Raw genomic sequence first — 17,200 nt, 5'->3', positions numbered from 1 at the left:
TCTATTCTTTATTTGTTCATATTTTCAGAACTGGGAATGTAGTTTATTTATGAAGAACCCTAGAAAGTCAGAGGGGGGCTCCCAAAGTGTGGTTCCCAGGCCAGCAGCATATAACATCACCTGGGAACTTGTTGTAAATGCTGATTCTTGAGGCTCACCCAAACCCACTGAATCTTGGGGGTGGGGACCAGCAGTCTGTGTTTTAATGAGCCCTCCTGTTGAGTTTGATGCCCTCTCAAGTTGAAGGCTGCCTTAGAGGTCAACTCCCCACATTCAGAGGAACAAGCTGAGGCCCAGAGCTGTAACTGCTGGACCTAGAACAGTACCTGACTCACAGTAGTAGGCAATCAAGAGTCATATACTCCTGCCCTGCCACAGAGAACGGACTTGAGGACACAGCGGGGGAGTGGGACACCGGGACAAAGTGAGAATAGCATCAATATATATACACTACCGAATGTAAAACAGCTAGTGGGAAGCAGCAGCACAGCACAGGGAGATCAGCTCGGTGCTTTGTGACCACCTAGAGGGGTGGGATAGGGAGGGTGGGAGGGAGGCTCAACAGGGAGGGGATATGGGGACATGTGTATGCATATGGCTGATTCACTTTGGTGTACAACAGAAACTAACACAGTATTGTGAAGCAATTATACTCCAATAAAGATTTATTAAAAAAAAAAAAAGAATCATATACTGAATGAAAGAGAGGGAAAACGACCTCCCTAGGAAGATGTACGAAGGTAATAGCAAGACCATGTGCTACTTATTTTACATTAAATTTATGTATTTTTTGAATAGGTACTATATTCACATGGTTCAAAATTCAAAAGGTATAAAAGAGCATACAAAAGACTGAAAATCATCCTAAATAAATACTTGAAAATAAAGTGAAAAGTTAGAGCAAAAATTTTAAAACGGGTATCTGCCCAAAGTCTTCCTCTCAGCCTTGTCCCCAGATACCCAGCCCCCATCCTGGGACAGTCGCTCAGGTTCCTGTATATTCTAAAGATATTTTATGCTCATACAAGAATGCTTGTACATACCCCCACCCCTACCCCCTTTACACAGGCAGTAGCACACAGTTCAGCATCTTGTCAAAAGGCTGTTTTAAACATATCATTTAAAACCTGAAAACTGTTCTTCTTGGTGGATTAGTCAACCCCACAGGACTGTTATAATACCAACTCAAGATTCATGTCTTTGTTATTTTTCTAATAAGGTAACTGCTTTGCTCATTATGTACAACACTTCCCATTGGGTAATTGGCACCAGGAGCTTTTTCATTCATGAACAACTTAACAGAACGACTGCTTTCACATTTCTTTGGTCAAGTCCTTCCTTATTAGAGCAAGACTTCAGGATTCTGGATTCAGTTCGACAAAAAAATTGTCTGCTCAGAATCTGAGATGCTCTCTCTGATCCCCCTGAAGCATTAGAGTCAAACGACCTGCTTCGGAGCCCATCTCCCCACTGTCTGTCCAGTCATTCCAAGGCAGGGACAGCATCTTACCCATCTTGGGTCCCCAGTGATTGAGACACAGCAGATGCTCAATAAACACTCATTGAGCTGAAATGCCAAGCCAGACAAATGAGACCCAAAGCACTTCACCCCTAGATTTCCATGCTTCTGACATGGACCAAGGGCCAGAATTTACTATTTCCACAGGGCCCTACAGTGCCAGGTTCATGGAATGCTGTACATAATAATAAGGCTCTACAAAGATGTTTTAGCAAGGGGCTTTTCTGTACAGGGCCAGCTAGTAAATATTTTCAGCTTTGCGGGCCATACGATGTCTGTCATAACTCTGTAGTTGCAGAGTGAAAGCAGCCATAAACAATATATAAATGAATGGGTGTGGTCGTGTCCTAATAGAACTTTATTTATGGATACTGAAATTTGAATTTTATATAATTTTCACATGTCAAGAAATAGTGTTCTTTGTTTGATTTTTCTTCAACCATTTAAAGATGTAAAAAACCCTTCTGGGCTCACAGGCTGTACAAGGACAGTCGGGGGCTGGATTTGGTCCCAGCCATAGTATGTTGACCCCTGTTCTAGTGCATCAAAATTCCTCTCCCCTCTCTCCGCACCCCCAGGGGCACCAGGAGACGGGGCACAGTCTGCAAGGAAGATATCTGTCCAAAAGGACCATCCTTTGAACCAGAGAGAGACGGGTGGCGGGAAGAGAGGAAGTTGACTTTGGCCAACGGCTCGGCAAGACTTGTTTGCTTATAATTCAGAAGGGTTAACACCCTGCTCCCGCCAGACCACCACTGCTTGTTTGGGGAAGAAAAACCAAAAAGATTTTCCTTTTTCTGACACTGGGCCGTCCTTCAGAGACTATATACACAATTCCCCAAGTGACTTGGCTTCGGTTTTCGTCAAGACTTCCTCTCAGGTCTGTCAAAGGAGTTTAACTTGGATTCTCCTGGGATTCTGCTCCCCAAAAGAGGCTGAAGCCAAGGGCAGTTCTCCAAGACATGGGTTCATGATTCATGGTCTCCTTTATAGCAACGTTGTTGTTCTAAATGTTCTCTGATTAGTCTTCTAAATAAAGCCAGTGGGTGTTCTATAATCCAGTAACCCAATTACCGTGGACCAGTTCTGCCAATGCCGGCGATTAGCGCCGAAATCTTCCTCCACGTAGAGTGACTGGCGCATCCTTGTTCCTTCCTGCCCCACTGCTCCCTGCCCCGGGTCTCACGCTGACTCTCAGCCCCGGGCGGATTCCCAAGGCTTCCTTTGGACACCAAGAGACATTTATTTCTCCATCTTTCAGTAGCACCCTGTAGCATCAATTGCTTCCTCCGAGCCCCAGGAACCAGGAAGAAGCCTGGCTCACAAATGGAGAGTTTGGACTTTGCTTCCTGGGGACAGCTCTCCACCAGGACAGGGAGATGGGAGCTATTTCACTTTCTGGTGTGCGGATCCTCAGTGACAGCGCTCTCTCCTCTGGGCCAGCAGTAGTTCTCTACCAGTGAATTAATTAACATCATCTTCCCCCCGTGACTGCCACACACCGCTTCCCTCCCGCCCTAGCTGGCATGGAGCAGTGTGAATGATGCTGAGGACACAGGGGGAAGAGTAGGGGACTCAGGAGTCTAGGGTGGCTTCCTGGAGGAATGGTCTGCGTGGGCCCTATTGATATATTCCTGGATACAGTTTTTCAAAGCACCCGCCTTGACAAATGGCTAGGCCTGGGTGGGGAGATTAAGAATATGGGAGTAGCCAGAGGTTGACAAGAGGTCTGCAGAAAGAAGGGAGGACAACGGAGACACCTGAAGAAGTCTCACGTGAGTCCCTGGGTGACCCGAACGCTGACTACTTCATAATCACAAGTTTCTCCTATGGAGTTGCTGCCAGGAGAATTTCAGGAGCAATGTGACCGTATTCTGAAGACCTACTTTGTGCCAGGAGATCTGACTAAGTCATGACGTCTGGCTTCAAAGCCCAGAGACTGGCAACTGTACCCGACCTTATCCTCTTTCCTGCAAACTCACAAGGAGGACCTACTGTGCCAGGACTCTGCTAGGGGAGATGAAGACCCACAAACGTGTGTCTTGAGGCCTACAGTCTTGGGGGGCAGGTGCCAGGCTTCCTAAAGATCCATGAAATTTCACAAGGAGGAGGCGGAAGAAGGCCTGGCAGGGGGGTGAGGTCACACCAGCCAGGACTCAGGAGGCACCGTGGGCAAATCCTTGCTGCTGGGGACTCGGGGAGGGTCTCGGCGGGGTGGCCAGCTGGAGTGGTTTGGGCCAGGGTTGCAGGGAGGATCCTCCGCTCCTGCCCCCAAGGACTTGAGGCTCAGGCTTTGTGAATCAGCACTTGGAACCAAGGAAAGGATCGCCCTCCCCACAGCTGTCCTGGGCAGGGTAGGGCAGGGCAGGGCAGGGCTGGGAGATTGGGAGGCTTCCCTCTGACACAGCCCCAGGGAGTGTGGGGTGAAGACGGACGGGAAGGGGGTGGCTGGCGGGTAGATCTGGCCTCACTGGCTCCAGCCCCAGCATCAGGGCAAATTATAAACCTAAGAAAACACAAGTCAAGCACCTGAGGGCTCTGCTCCTATCACTCAAGCCCCACACCCAGCACCCTGGGCCGAGCTGCCGGGAGGGCCTCCAGCAGGTCAGCAGCACAGACTGGCTTCCTCTGCAGGGGACGGGAGTGGGGCGGCCAGCACTGTGCCCTGGGACTGCATCCCCAGTGCTGCCCAGGATTCCAGGTAGGCTGTGTGGTTAGAGGATCAATTCCCAAATGCAGCAGCTGGCTTGGCTTTGGTCTGTGACCTTGAAGACATTAGACTGTACAAAAAACAAATGCCCCTTCTTTCTGGAAAGCAGCTCACAGTTCACTGGGTAACAAAGTCTGTGATGCTCCCTTGTGTGTGAAATAACTGCATGAAGGTTCCGTGCTCGGGTGTCTGTCAGTCTCTCTCGGCCCTTCTGTCTGCGGTTCAGATGGGAGGTACCCCGGGTTATGATGTCAGTGCCACACTTGGACATCCTGTCAACACAGGGCCCCATCCTGGGGCGATGCCATGGCCCTTCTGGCTCAGGGTTCTAAGACTTTGGGGGGGAATTCTGGGAGTCAAGAAATAAGACAGGAAGGAGGACCTCTGATGTCTGGGGCTGGAGGCCTTCCCACCGGCACTTCCCGAGTCACTCCCTCCTCCAGGCCCCTGTGGACCAGGTTCTGGCAGATCATCCTCACTCAGCCCCCACCTTCCCAGCGGGGGTGAACTCGCCAAGGGCAGCTGGAGGTCCCTCTTGCTCATCTCTGGGACCCAGCCTGTGCCTCACATCTGGCACTACGCTAAGCAAGCGTTTGCTGGAGGGAGCCAGAGGACCTCACAGCTCCCCTCACATCCCCCGTCGCCCTGGAGCCCCTGGACTGAGGTTTGACTCAGTGACTTGGCTGCCCCTGGCGATGTCTCCTTTGTCCTTGTGCCAAGTGAGGGAGGCCGGCCTTCTCAATCAGATGAGAGGGGCACCCTGAGTGAGCTCCCAGGGCCCGTGGGAAGTTGCTGAGGGAGGGGAAGCAAAGGGTGAACAGACCCAGGGATCGAATGGGAAGACATGTTGCAGGAGACAAGCTGATGGGAGCTGCCGAGACCAGTTTTGTCAGGAGGGTCTTGTTCCAAATGATAGCAAGCACCAAGATTGAGGAAGAATGCCTGCTTTAATTTACGGATGCTTCTGGGAATTCAAGTATTATTACAGAAAAAAGTTGGAAGTGAACATTCACCTGAGATTCCCGCTGTTGAAGTTCTGTGTGCGATGGTGGGAGGACCACAGAGCTTGGCTTCCGTCTACCCAACAGCTACTGAGAAGCCTCAGGGAATCAAGAGGGTGTCTTGCCCTTTTCTGGGTTTGCTCCCTCCTCTGGTGATCCTTTATATCCCTCCTGGGAAGCCCCCAAGCCTGTCTGGACTCGCTCAAGACAGATATCCCATTGGTCATTGGCCCTCATCATCTCACTGCCTCAATTTCTTGCCAAAATAGCCTCCCTTGGCTGCTATAAGACAAGAGGGCTGAAGTGATGCATCCACCAGGAGCCCCGGCAGCTGAAGTGAACGGGCAGACATGGGGCCCCTGGAGCCTGGGGGCCTCAGGGAAAGTGAGGACCAAGCCCTGGATGAAGGATCTGCAGGCCCAGACACGCGTCCTTCTGTTTGTGTGAAACGTCACTCCTCCAGGCCAATCCTCAGACCAGAACCAGACCAGAACATTGGGTGTTCTATTTTTCAACCAATGCTAGATTTTAAGCTCTATAGGAGCAGGACTGTCTTCATACCTCTGCTTTTACATCTCTCTCTCCCTTCTCCACTGTGCCACGAGCAGTGTTTGACTCAAAGCAGACCCACTCAGTGTTTATGGAATGCAGCCGACAAGTTTGTCAAACTTCTCTTTCTCTTTTGCATTCACAGGTCACATCTAATTAACTGATGTATCTACAGTAACAAGGACAACGGGCACAAGTAGGTTTGGGAACATAGCTGATGCTCGCTCAGCCCCCGACCTCATTTGGGGAGTGGGTGCTACGTGTGTGGGTGTCTGGGAGAAGGTGGTGAGGTAGGAGTTGGTTAAAGACCCCTGCGTCTGCATGTGAATGTGCCTTGGGAGCTTTAATACACTACAAAAAAGCATGATGTCAAAAAATCTAAAAACAATAAATGCTGGAGAGGGTGTGGAGAAAAAGGAACCCTCTTGCACTGTTGGTGGGAATGTAAATTGATACAGCCACTATGGAGAACAGTATGGAGGTTCCTTAAAAAACTAAAAATAGAACTACCATATGACCCAGCAATCCCACTCCTGGGCATATACCCAGAGAAAACCATAATTCAAAAAGAGTCATGTACCACAATGTTCACTGCAGCTCTATTTATAATAGCCAGGACATGGAAGCAACCTAAGTGTCCATTGACAGATGAATGGATAAAGAAGATGTGGCACATATATACAATGGAATATTACTCAGCCCTAAAAAGGAACAAAATTGAGTCATTTGATGAGACGTGGATGGATCTAGAGACTGTCATACAGAGTGAAGTAAGTCAGAAAGAGAAAAACAAATATCGTATATTAACGCATGTATGTGGAACCTAGAATAATGGTACAGATGAACCGGTTTGCAGGGCAGAAGTTGAGACACAGATGTAGAGAACAAATGTATGGACACTAAGGGGGGAAAACCGCGGTGGGGTGGGGATGGTGGTGTGCTGAATTGGGCGATTGGGATTGACATGTATACACTGATGTGTATAAAACTGATGACTAATAAGAACCTGCAGTATAAAAAAACAAACAAACAAAAAAAACAACTAATACTAAACTTTCTTTGGGTTATTTGTATGGAAATATGTTAATATAAATGTTTCAGACATTACATGAAATTTCTAAAAATCTCATATGTTCTGGTATAATGTTATGTCATAATTCTAGTATTACTTTAAAATGTATATCTCAGAAAAAACTAAATTTCCTTGTCAGTTGCATTATTATGAACTTTCATCAAATCTTTAACCGTGGTCATTTTTAACTCTTTTGTCATTTACAGACAGTTCTGGGTGTACTCTGATGCTTTTGCAAAAATGTTCCTATAAAAGGGTTTCATCTTCAAGGAATTCATGGAAAAGACTCTGACAAGTACAGGTTTCTGGTAACTGACTGTACTGTTGAACTAAATGAATAAGCATTTTCAGAACTCTAATGGAAAACTGAAGAATTCATAAAAGTGCTAACAAAAGATCAAGATAAAAAAAATTAATTACATGGGACTGAGTGAACTGATGAGGATGATTATAATTTTTGTGACTTTCTGCTTGAATAAAAAAAAAATCCCACAAGGACTCAGAGGCAAAAAATATACAAATCAATTTTCACTGCAAAGTAAAGGAGCTGTTACAGTGGAGGATTACTGGACTGAATGTCAATATTATGACATAGTATAAGTGTGTTTCATGTTTGGTAATTGCAATCATTGTTGTTTTTGTTGTGGTCATCCATTTACAATGCTTGGTGTCAGTTTATTTATCTCTTGTAAAAATAAAATACAGTGTGTGTGTGTGAAAAAAAAAAAAGATGTGGCACATATATACAATGGAATATTACTCAGCCATAAAAAGAAACGAAACTGAGTTATTTGTAGTGAGGTGGATGGACCTAGAGTCTGTCATACAGAGTGAAGTAAGTCAGAAAGAGAAAAACAAATACCGTATGCTAACACATATATATGGAATCTAAAAAAAAAAAAATTGTTATGAAGAACCTAGGGGCAGGACGGGAATACAGACACAGATCTACTACAGAATGGACTTGAGGACACGGGAACGGGGAAGGGTAAGCTGGGACAAAGTGAGAGAGTGGCATGGACATATATACACTACCAAATGTAAAACAGATAGCTAGTGTAGATAGAGCAGCCGCATAGCACAGGGATATCAGCTCGGTGCTTTGTGACCACCTAGAGGGGTGGGATAGGGAGGGAGGGAGGGAGGGAGATGCAAGAGGGACGAGATATAGGGATATATGTATATGTATAGCTGATTCACTTTGTTATAAAGCAGAAACTAACACACCATTGTAAAGCAATTATACTCCAATAAAGATGTTAAAATAAAAAGAAAACAAAATGCATGATGCCGCTGAATGACACCTTCCTGCACTATTCTCTGTGCATTTCTTCTTCTTTTTTTTTTTTTTTGGCCGCGCCGCATCACTTGTGGGATCTTACTTCCCCGAACAGGGATTGAACCCGGGTCCACAGAAGTGAAAGCACTGAGTCCTAACCACTGGACCGCCAGGGAATTCCGTCTCTGTGCATTTCATGTGTTAGTTATGTGTCTTCAGGTCAGGCACAGACCCTCTGGGGGCCAAGAGCTGGATTCCCCACGGTGCTCAGAGCAGAGCTGGGTGGTGTAGGGCCTCGGTGAACATTTTCGGACATGAGTGGAACTCTTTTTTCCAAAGGCCTTCGAGGTAGGATTTCTGACAAAGCTGACATCTAGACATCACATTTTAGGAAAAGAATGAGGAAAGGCAGGTCTCTAAGATCTCCTTTAAGTGCCTGTTTAACCCCCGGAGGAGCTGTTTGGGATAGAAACCGCCAGCCTGAGCCCCCAGCTGCTCCTGGCTGAGCTGAACCCCCCGACAGTTTAGGGGGCATGTGGCACCCACTACTTGCAAACGGGGGAAGAGGCCAAAGCCTATGACTTGAACCCAGAAAGCCTCTGTCTCAGCAGATAACTCTAATCTCCTTCATAGAGAACACCGGGGGACTATAGGTATTTACCACCTCCACTTCCTGACCCTCAAACAAACGTCCATCCCTCCACCTGTGCTCTAACTCCTCTCTCTTCACTCATCTTAAATACTGGAGAAACATGGGACCCCCAAGAGCTCACCTCCCACACTTCCAGTAGGCTATCGATTCCTGTTGCCCTCTCCTCTATAGCATTCCATGACCATCTCCTCTCATCCCCACTGTGCGATCCATGGAACAGTCCTTTACAGCTGGTCCTGCCCCCTCCAGCCTACTGTCCACCCAGCAGCTCTGTCCACGCCACCCTTCTGCTTCCTTCTGTGCCCTCTGCCCACAGGAGAAGCATCCAAAGAGCTCAGGCTGGCACAGGGGGCCCCTCATGATGTGGCCTCACCTCCCTTTCCAATGATTTACCCAACCATTCACCCATATACACCCCGAGCGCCCTCCCTCCTACCCATGGAGCCACACAGAGTCTCCAGAATACTGGTCCCTCTGCCTAAAACCCCCTTTTTCCCATTCTCCATCTTCTCAACCTACTAGTTCCTGTTCAAACTTATCTTTTATGAAGGCTTCCTTGATTCTCAGCCATTCAATGTAACGAGGTATTTACTGAGTGCCAACTATGTACCAGGGGACACCATGAGGGGGTTGTATGACATGGTGTCAGCTCTCATGGTGTCAGGGGCTTGCCGTCTGGGGTGGGGGGAGTGTCAGAAAACGACAAATCTATGACTGCGATGAGTGGTTATGATAGAGGGCTGTGACCTCAGCAGAAAGGTCAGGGAAGGATCCTCTGCGGAAGTCATGGTGATACTGCAATCTGCAGGATGAGAAGCACTTAAATAGGGAAAATAGAGTGTGGAAAGCTGCCTCCCAGATAAAGTCAAGGATAGCACAGGCAAAGGCCCTGTGGCAGGTGGGAACACAGTGGACATAGGAACTAAGAGAAGGCCAGACTGGCCAGGATAGGAGCATGGCAATGAAAATGGAGAGGGGGCAGGGGCCAGACCACCCCAGGTTCTTGAAGGTAAGGAGTTTTATCTTTATACCAAGAGCAATGGGGAACGATTAAAGTGTTTGGATGTGTGTATGTGATGTATGATGTATGTATGTGTGTGTGTGTGCATGTACAAGCATGTGTGTGTGTGCATGTACAAGCATGTGTGACTGATCAGATTTCCATTTTGAAAAGGCCACAGGATAGACCAGAGGTCAGCAAATGTTTTCCGTAAAAGGCCAGAAAGTATATGTTGCAGGGTTCACAGCCAGGAAGCAAAATCGAGGCTATGATGTAGATGCTTATATAATAAGAGAAAAAACAAATTTCTACAAACTTTTTGAGGAAACTCAAAATATAATAGTAATCGAGTACAATTTAATGTAAATAGATCTACTAATGAGAAGAATGGACTTATTTTTTTAGAGGGATAACGTTTTGCTTAATTGGGTTCAAAGTCAGTGCCCCGTATCATCAAATGTTTACATGCACAAACCATTTTTAGCTCACGGGCTGTACAAAATCAGGCAGTGGCTGGATTTGGCCCATGGGCCATAGTTTGTGGACCCCTGGTCAGAACAACGGACTGGAGGAGGGTGAGTGAGGACATGGGGAGCGGGACTCAACTTAGCGATGGTCCAGGCCAGGCAGCTTGGATGTGGGTGGTGATGGAGGGGCATGTGGGGGTGAAGCTGATAGGACTTAGTGATGAGATGGGCAGGGGGATGTGGGAGGGAGGAGTGTCAAGATGATGCCTAGATTCGCATCTGCGAAGACGGAGCACCACGAAAGCTGTTTCACTTTGAGACCTACGACAGGAGCTGTCACAGAGGCAGCTGGACCGAGGGCTCCAAGGCTCAAGAGAGGTTGGTGAGTCCCCTGACACAGGCAGTAAGTGAAGGCAGGGATGGGAGGAAGAATGCCTGGAGGGCAAGTGAGAATGGCAGGACTCAGGCTGCGTGTCTTTTTTACACCACTTAGAGCACTGGTCCCAGCTGCTTTATCTGCATCCACCATCAAACTGGGACCTCTTCCAAGGAGTGCCTCATCAACTCTGTCTACTGCGGTCAGCATAATACAGGGCACCCACTGGGTGCTAAGGACACAAAAGAGGGAGAGAAAGAGAGGGGAAGGGGAGACCTTTTGCTTCCACAGGCTCACATGCAGAAGACCCCCCCCCTCAATTCACAATGGAAGCCCACTTCCCATTCCTACCCTAAGGGCTGACCATCTCCCTGGCTAACCTTCCACAGGAGCTGCTTTCCACAGGGGTCATGGGACCTTCCCCAAACACTTAAAATCATTCGAGTGTGTGCGCGCACACACACGTACACACAAATCTCCTCCCCGCCAACCTTTGCCACATGATTTGTGGTGATGATGTACTGACAACACGCTCATCAGCTGTCAGTTCAACATGTCTAAATATTATGTTCCCTCACCCAGAACATCATTTTTTTTTTAATTAAAAAAAAGTTAAGTGGCAATCCCACTCATAGCAAGGAGGGGAGAAAGGGAAAAAAAGCCACAGGTTAAAGAAAATCAATTTTTCTTTTTTTTCCCCTTTCTTTTTTTTCTCTTTCCTTTTCCTGAGCAGAAGAGTGAGAAGCTCATGGCTCCTTCTCTCCAGCAGCCCTGGCACGAGGAAGTCAGTGCTGACATGGAGGGTGACCCGCCCTGGCGGCCGTGGGTGTGTTTGCCTGACGTCAGTGGAGCTCAGAGCAGACCCGTCCCCCGGGGCCACAGCCACGAATCCTCTGGCCCACGTGGAGTCTCTGGTAGGGACATTGAGGAGTTCAAGGGAGGGCGTGCTTGTCCTCATGGCCAACACTAACATTCTGGAAAGCACTGGACAAAGCACCGACACCCACTATCTTACTCTGTCCCCACAACAAGCTGGTGAGGTCAGAATTGTTTTCTCCATTTGAAAGATGAGGAAATTCACATGCAGGGGAAGATGCACTCAAGGCCACACAATTGTGACAAAGGGTTAAACCTCCAGCCCTCTGATGCCAGGATGAGGCTTCTCTGATACCGTGTGGTGTCCTTCATTCACCCGTCGCAGATCTGAGTAGCATGAAGCTACTTCCCCCTAGTTGGACCCCTGCAGCGCTCTCCGCGTTCTGAAGGGTCAAGGAGAGCTGGCTTATACCCTGGTATAGACACGTCCTGGCCATCAGCTGCAGGCAGCCTTCAACCCTCTACATATAGCCGTGAACTTGGAAGTATGAGAAAGAATCTGATGCACTTTACACCAAAAACCCTTTCTCGTTCCAGGTTTAAAGGGCTAGCTTCAGCTCTCTGGAAACTTTTTTTTTTTTTTAACTCATCAGGAACTTTTCTCACTTGAGAGAAACACATGGATTATGTGGCAGGCGTTTTCCTCACAGAAACACCCAAAGTACTGGGCTCTGGAGTCAGAAGACCAGAGTTCAAATCATAATGTTCCACCGGCAAAGTGAGAACCGGGCAGGCTGATCTAATCTTTTTTGGAGCCTCAGTATTGACATCTGTCAAAGAGGAATAACAACACCTAATTATTCCAGGTTTTTGGTGAAAATTAAACAGGAGAATGTTCAGGACATGCGTGGTGCCCAGGGAGAACTCACAAAGTCTCACCGCCTGGGTGGGGTTTCTGTTGTTTTGTTTTGACTTAAGTACAGTTGACATCAAGGCTCAATGACTCAGTCATGATTGAATACATTTGGTTATTTGTTTCCTGGGCAACCTTCAGCCCTCCCTTTGTTTCAGTGAGCAGCACGGCGCTCAGGGGCAGAAATGGCTAGAAGTGGACACAGGAAGGAAGAGAGAAAACCCACAGTCGTGTGGGCCCTCCCGTGTAGGGACAGGTAACCTCACTTACCTTGACACCCTCCTGAAAGCACCACTGCATCAGAGGACATTCCCCTTTATCCCTAAAGATCCAGCGTCACCGTGGAAAGGCTAATGTGCGTTTAGCATACTGTTCACCAGGCAGAGAAAGAAGCAGGAGGATACAGATGCCCATGTGACTTGCTGATGGGGCAGACTTGCTTTCTGGGGCAGGTGGGTCCCTGCGAGAGAGGCCTGTGGATCTCCATGGGTCAGTGAGACTCGGAGGTGCCTAAGAGGGACTCAGTGTGGCCATGAGTCAGGCCAAGCTCTCTAGTGTGGTTACCGGTAACGAAGCGGGTGTTCTGCTCTCTGGGGTCTGGCTCTCAAGCTGCTCAAGACCCCAGGAGAGGGAAAGAGATGTAATTCTTGAGTGGCCACCTAAAGCTTAGGAGTATTTGTGGTTATCATTAAAGCAAGAAGTTGAAAGGTGCTGCCCCAGTTACCCGGAAAGAGACATTTCATTCCCTCCATGATACCAGATAAGGAAATAATCTACTTCCCTTCCTGTTTCAAGGGGGCCCCAGCTCTCAGACTCCAGGAAATTGGCAGTAACTCTGTCTATATCTGCCGTTTCCTTACTTTCAGTTACAGCCTCCTGGCCTGCTTACACAACGGCTCCCTTTAAGGAACGTGGGACACACTGTCTGGCAAGGCTGGCCCAAAGCAGGCCTGGGGCGGCCTTGGTGCCCACATCTGCCACCTGATCTGACGGGCAAACGAGACCCTTCCTGGTGGAAGCTCCGAATCACTCAGTGTCCGTGCCAGCCTCCCAGAAGTTAGGGAGAAAATGAAGCCAACCCTTAACATCTCGGGGGTACCCTCATACCCACTGTCTTTCTGTGAGGCAGCCCGGCAGGAGGCTGTACTCCCATTTTGAGCTAAGCTATGGACGCTCTGAGGGGGGAAGAGATTTCCAAAGGACCACATGTGCCAGGAAGAAGCCAACCTGAGGGAGACAAGAGCAGAGGTCCTCGGCCAAAGATACCCCCCAGAACCACAAAGGACCACCACTAAAACAAGAGCCTCCACGTGACTTGAGTGTTCTCCAAAAACGCAAACAAGAAGGCAACAAGGAAATGCAAAGAAACAAACCTCTATTTCTATCTCACCTATAAACACGTCACAGCCTCTCTGAATTGCTCCCATGTGTCCTCCTCCTTCTCCCCTCCACTCTCCGTCTTCTGGACCTAAACCAAGCCTCCCCCTCTCCTCTGGATCATGTGCACATAGATTATCTCCCTCTTCATGGGACACTCACAGGAAATTTAAACATTCTCAGACGGGGTTCTTCTAAGCCCACTTCCCCTGCCCTCCACCCCCTACCCAGTTGCTGCGTATTCAGGAAATGCAAACCCAATATAAAGATAACCCGGGCCAAACAGAAAAGGAGACTGGCCCTGTGACCTTGTTGGGCAAATGACTTCCTCTCCCTGCATCTCAGACTCAGCTTCTGCAGAATGAGGAGGCTGGACCTGACGCACTGCAAGGAGGTCCCACCGGCTCTGACCAGCGAGGGCTTAGCTCGGTGAACCTCCCAGACCCTGCCTGTCTCAGGGACACCCAGCAACCTTGAGGCAGGATATTGAGGCAGTAGGGTTTTCCACCACTGACAGCCGATCCCTAAGGACCCTGGCCCCCTGGGGAGAAAGAACACTGGGAATCAGGACACCTGGATGTCCATCTCGGTTCTGCGGTATTTTGGAAAAGGAACTGAGTGAGTGGGGGAGGTTATCAGGGCAGACTTAAGCTCAGTTAGAGTGTTTTAATTTTTAAAAAATAGAATAATCTATATGACTAGTATAATAAAGATTATGAAAATGTTTTAAGGACCAAAACCCCCTAACAGCAAGAAGGAGCAGATAGTCAGTCTCCAGAGAAGCACCTAAAGACTCAGCTTAGAACCTATTTCTGTTGGCTTTTATGAGGCCATGGCAGTATATGAGTCCCGTGCCTGAGGCACCTCCTTGTTTCTCTATTCACAGTAACCCCGGCTCCCCAAACTCCTCACATACTCCCCAACATGATGTGTCCCGACTCCCTAGTTCTGGAAACCATTTCCACATCTGTATCTGGGACAACCCCTTGTTTCACTGCGCAGGACTCAGCTGACAAGGAGAACTCAACCTGGGGTGTCGCCCATGAAGAATATTTAATCTACCAGTTGAGCTCCCCATGGGCGAGGCCAGTTGGATGGTGTAAGTAATCAATCTTGGCTCACAGCTCTGAGTAACTAGAAAGGAGGAGGGACAGGAAGCATGAATCATTATCTGGAGAGAGGCCGTTAATAGACTTTGAGGTTTGCAGGCAGGGTGGGGATGGGGTGGGGTTGGGCCTGGCCCCTCAGCTAGGTCGAGAAGTTGGTGGACATCGTCTTGGGAGTCAGCTCCCTCCCTAGTGCAGCAACATCAATGCTCAGGCTCCTGCAAAACCCCACCCTTCTAAGTATTTGAGCCATACTTGGAAAAGGAAGGCAAGTGGTTGACTTGTCTTTGAAAATTATTTGGAAATAATTTTTTGATCCTCACAGACTGAATTTTTAAAGAAAGTTGTCAATCCCTGTTTTACAAAAGTGAGTTGGTAGCATTTGCAGAGAGATAAAAAGGCAAATGCAAATCCATTCAAGACCACCATGTTCATTGGCCATGCATGATCAGACACAGTTGGGAAACCTGGTGAAGCACAGTCAAACACTCATTGCAGGACTTGTCAGGGCACTTGATATGCCAGTGGAGGTGGCTCTCTAAGAGATGCCACAGAGGCCATCTGTGGGGCTAGAAGCACTGCACTGGGTCTCACTAGCTCAAGAGAATGCCCATCTCTAAACCTCAGTACACACCACTTCGACACCCCCAACGTACAAGGTTCCTTTTCCAGCCACCTCACCCTACCTGCCCCATGGGGCCAGCCCCAATCTTCTTCCTAGCCTTCCCCAGGAAGACTTCCCTGAGCACTCGAAGGCACAGTGCTGTCCCCCCTGGAAACCTATTCTGAATACCTGGCACTTAATCTTATGAAGGTGTTTTATCCTTTATGCATATTTTGGTCATAAAGTCTTTTTAAATGAATAGACTATTTTTCAGAGTAGTTTTAGGGTCATAGCAACTCTATGCATTTTTCGTAACACTTGCCCACTGTACAAAGCCCAGAGTCACTACAAATAGCAGGTGCTAAAAAAGTTGTTGCCTGATAGATATCAAATCAGGAAGTGACACAAATCTGAGTGTAATACAAAGTCACTTATTTATGAGCAGGGAGTGTGTGTTTATAAGCCGTCATGTCAGCTTTAAGAATGGAAGTCAAATGGACAGTGGAGACCACCCATCCTGCCCCTTCTGGACATGTGTCCAGCAGAGTCGGTGTGCCACCCACTGACCGGGGTGGGGGCACCACAGGGACAACTCCCCAGCGAGTGGTGTCATGAGGCTCCAGAGCTCTCATGGTTCTAAGACAGAAGGAACAGCTTGGAGGGAGGGCTGAGATGCTGAGAGGCCCCATCTCTAGAGATGAACATTTCTAGAACCCATGGTTTATAGCCCGTGCAAACACTGGCCAGACCAGTGTGTTCTGCTTTCCCTCCGATTATTTTAAAAAACACCCCAGCGAGGCTGGGAATCCCACATTGACCCTAGACTCCTGCCTCCATTTCCATCACATATCATAAACCAGCTCTGCCAACATGAGAGCGTCACTGAACAAGGGCGCGAGTCTTGAAGGGGTCTGTTCTTAGTCATGATGATATTGACTACCACGGACTGGGTGCTTGTGATGCTCCAAGCTCCTGTTACAAGCTCTACATACATACATCATCTCATTTCATCCTTGAACAGCTCTGCCTGTGGTCCCCATGTTGCAGATGCAGAAATGGAAGCTCTGAGAGACGAAGCTAGTGAGAGGCAGAGCAAGGTTCAAACTCAGCTCTTTCTCCTGTCCCCAAGCCCAAAAAGTCTAACCACTGTGCTCTGTGGCCTCCCCTCCGATGAAAGGCACACAAACAGGAGACAGGAAAACTAACAGCAGGAAGGATGGGGTTGGTGGGTGTGGAAAAGAGGCACAAGGAAAGGGAGAAGAAGGAGAGAGAGCACGAGGACAAGAGGAAGTTGAGGTCTTGTCCTCAACCTTGAGGTGCACATGGGATCTGGCTGCAGGTCCAGAGGTCTTTGCCAAGTGGGAATGAAGCAGGAAAGTTGCTGGGGACCACGGGAGAAACAAACCACAAAATATGCAGAAGCCATTTCCTCTCTCGAGGAAGATAAACAATAGATTCATAAACAAATTTTACAAAGCTGCCCAACTATTTATAGCATTCTGGTAGGAACTTATATCCTTTGTGAGCATAAAGCTAATCCCCCCAAAAATGGTTAAGTTATTCTGAGGAGAGCAAAGGTAGGAAAAGGGGAGAGGGGAGGAATATACTCCTTGCCGGTCCATCACCTGCTAGCCCTGTGACTGCAGTCAGTTACGTGTCCTTTCTGAGCCTTGGTTCATTCTTCTGTGAACAAGGAATAGTAATTCCTGTCCCACGAGGCTATGGTAGAAAAGAAAGAAAACAGACCTTCTGGCAATAT

General features: G+C 48.2%; 1 protein-coding gene and 1 long non-coding RNA gene across 17 annotated transcripts in view; one reads left to right on the top strand and one right to left on the bottom strand.

Annotated features, from left to right (window-relative positions):
• The window catches only part of TRERF1 (transcriptional regulating factor 1), a 195,559-nt gene that overhangs the window by 43,029 nt on the left and 135,330 nt on the right, over nt 1-17,200 (bottom strand). The window contains exon 5 of one of the 16 annotated variants that reach the window (XM_082414718.1): nt 17,067-17,160. The exons of the other annotated variants lie outside the window; for them this stretch is intronic. The gene's annotated coding sequence lies outside the window, so the exon portion shown is untranslated. The remainder of the gene's footprint in view (nt 1-17,066; nt 17,161-17,200) is intronic. 16 annotated transcript variants of the gene reach the window in all.
• On the top strand, nt 61-7,580 carry LOC309638594. Its single transcript, XR_014251207.1, has 2 exons — nt 61-4,220; nt 5,925-7,580. It is a non-coding gene; the product is annotated as an uncharacterized lncRNA (long non-coding RNA).

The sequence above is a fragment of the Balaenoptera physalus genome, assembly GCF_965194825.1.
Source record: "Balaenoptera physalus genome assembly, chromosome: 11".
Classification (NCBI taxonomy): domain Eukaryota; kingdom Metazoa; phylum Chordata; class Mammalia; order Artiodactyla; family Balaenopteridae; genus Balaenoptera; species Balaenoptera physalus.
The sequence above is the reverse complement of the archived record's forward strand: the minus strand, read 5'-3'. Positions and strand labels throughout refer to the sequence as shown.